Genomic DNA, 2,942 nt, shown 5'->3' on the forward strand with positions numbered 1-2,942 from the left:
AGCCTGCGCAGTGCAGAAAAGCACAGTAAAAGATAAGTGCTCATAAGCAGTATGGTGCAGTAATTAAGAGCCCAGGATCTGGTAAAAATCTCAGCTCTGTCACTTTCTACCCTTAAGGTGATAGGACAAGCTAATTAATTACTTTGCACCTCAATCTTCTCATCTCAAAAATAGAAATAATAATGAAAATAATAGTATTTATTTCTATAATAATAGATATATTAGATATATATAGATATATATAGATATATCTATGTAATAGATATATATATCTATTATATAATAATAGATATATATAATAATATATTATTAATATAATAATATAATATATAATTATATATTATATATACTATATAATAATATATATTATTAATATAATAATATAATAATAATATAATAATAATAATAATATAGATATATCTATATAATAGATATATTATATATAACATAATAGACCAGTTGTTGTGGAAGAGAAACAAGGTAAGTATATAATGTGCTTAGCATGACCCTGGAAAACAGAAAGCTTCCAATAAACTCTAGCAGTCATTGTGATTACCATTGTTATTACCAATTTTATTACCAATAAATTACCAATACCAATTACCAATATTATTACCATTAATAATATTAACATTATTATGACTCCAGCTTATCTTCTACTTCCCATATTTAATCTGTTAACAAATCATTCAATATAAAATCTGATGTCTACCTTGGCCCAGATTTTTGTCATCTTGACTGAAAATATATATGCCTGTTGGTCCCCAGTCTCATTCTTCTTCATCTCAAACTTTTGACCAAGCGTATATCCGGAGGTAAGGATATGGCGAATACACTTGTCATTTACATTATCTGACAGTGTGAATATTTGCTTCCCAGAAGCCTGATATGGAAAACACATAGCACCGCTAAAAGCATTAAATAAAATAGAGTTGATATGGTTACACTAATCTGCACTTTCTAAATTTATTGATGGAGGCAAAGAAAATAGGCTGGCGTGGATTTTGTACAATTTTGGATCACACTAACCTAGATTCAAACAGTTCGTTCAGCTAAAAACATTGTTTCCTCCCATAAGGTTCCCAATTTTGCAGAGAAAGATGCCTCTGAGAAGTACAGTACTTGATACAGTGAGTGGTCTTGTATGCCGGAGGAGAAATTACACAAGGACATCACCACCATATTCTCCAGAAGTAGAGATTCTTTGGCACTGAGTCCCAACTGACGTAGGGTCCCCTGAAGTACAGAACAAATGATACCAGCAGTGCAGCCAGCCTCGGTGGAGTTGACGACAGAGGGTGTCTTTGTGTGGTCAATGTTGACTTCCTTTTGTGGCCAGGGCCACTGAGTTGGGGGTGACAGAAGGCAAGAAAGAAACCAGACCCACAATTAACAGATGGCTGGCCCAAGCCCAAGGGGAAAAGAAACCACCTCAGAAGCCTCACAGAAAATATTTGCCCGGGAGGCTCTTCCTTAGAAGGATGTTAAGGGTTGTTAAATGTATCCTGCTGTTAGGCAAGTGAGAATTTTACTTGTTTCTTACACAGAAAGAAACACCAGGAAGAAAAGCCCTGCTCTTAAGAACAGTTTTTTAATTACAAAAGTAGAAAACATGTTTATTTCTAACACTTAACATTGAACTTCCTTCATCATCCCATAAGCAACCTTGAGGATGTCAGGTGGCAAGTCCTCAGGGTCACCTATACCCATCCCTGTCTGCTCCCTCTTCAGCAGGGAGACATCTCAAGCCACATTTCATTTCTGTAGTGTGGAGGCAAGTGTCACACATTTCGTAGGTAATTCAGTAGATACCAGTGGGATTAATGTTTTAAAATGAAACCATCAGGGGCATCAAGATGGCGTCTGCCAGCAGAGTTGTTCAGGTAGTCAAACCACATAGTCCATGAATAAGTTTCCCTGACAGAAGAGACAATCCTAAACTCAATGTATCAGAAGTTTTGAGCTCAGCAGGACTCCCATCTCACTCTTCCTCAATTTCACAGCGTTCTAAGGGCAGGAAATCACCAGATTTGCTGATTCATCAGGGTCCACCAGACACTGCAGAAATAATAAAAACATTACGTCAGAAATACAGGAGGAAACTTGTGTCTCGAGAAGAAATTGAATTTATCCAACGTGGAGGTCCAGAATAATCACTGACAGTGTGGCTGCTGTTTGTAATCAGACAAAAGAATGGTCTTTACAATAAAGGACTTCCAAAATGGCACATGAGAAATTACCCATTAAACAACTTGAATATTCTGTAAGAAAAAAAAAAAGGAAATATAGAAGATTTAGATGGACACTTGTATCTCCTAATATATGTATCTTGGTCAGCTTCTCCACAAACTTACCTATTTGCTTATATTCTTATTAAAGTATACATTTATAAAAATTTTTAAAGAAATTATCAGCTCTGCTGTAACCATCATCCTTATTTAAATTCACTGACCTTTATACCAAGGCCAAATACATTTTCATCGTTATACTTTGTTAAAGCCATCTATGTAAAGTTGGCAGAAAAACCTATGGTAACTTATAGTTAGTAATAGTCTCCACATGTATTTTATTTTTTTAACCCCAAATCTCAAGGCATTTTAGAAAGAAACATTATTGCATCTTTTATTTTTAATGAAAACAATAAAATAATGATAAAAAATGAATGTCAATCTAGGGGCGCCTGGGTGGCTCACTCGGTTAAGTGCCCGACTTCAGCTTAGGTCATGATCTTGTGGTCCATGAGTTCGAGCCCTGAGTCGAGCTCTGTGCTGACAGCTCAGAGCCTGGAGCCTGCTTCAGAATCTGTCTCCCTTTCTCTGCCCCCTCCCCACCTCACACTCTGTCTCTGTCTCTCTCAAAAATAAACATTAAAAAAATTTTTTAAAAAATGAATGCAATCTAAATAATAGCCAATAAAAAGTTAGCAAATTCTGGTAATTGAT

General features: G+C 35.6%; 1 pseudogene; it reads left to right on the forward strand.

Annotated features, from left to right (window-relative positions):
• The first annotated feature begins 750 nt into the window (after positions 1–750).
• LOC121030082 (28S ribosomal protein S36, mitochondrial-like) lies at positions 751–2,393 on the forward strand (annotated as a pseudogene).
• The last annotated feature ends 549 nt before the right edge of the window (positions 2,394–2,942 follow it).

Source organism: Herpailurus yagouaroundi, unplaced genomic scaffold (assembly GCF_014898765.1).
Source record: "Herpailurus yagouaroundi ecotype Mexico unplaced genomic scaffold, PumYag 139, whole genome shotgun sequence".
In the NCBI taxonomy this organism is placed as follows: domain Eukaryota; kingdom Metazoa; phylum Chordata; class Mammalia; order Carnivora; family Felidae; genus Herpailurus; species Herpailurus yagouaroundi.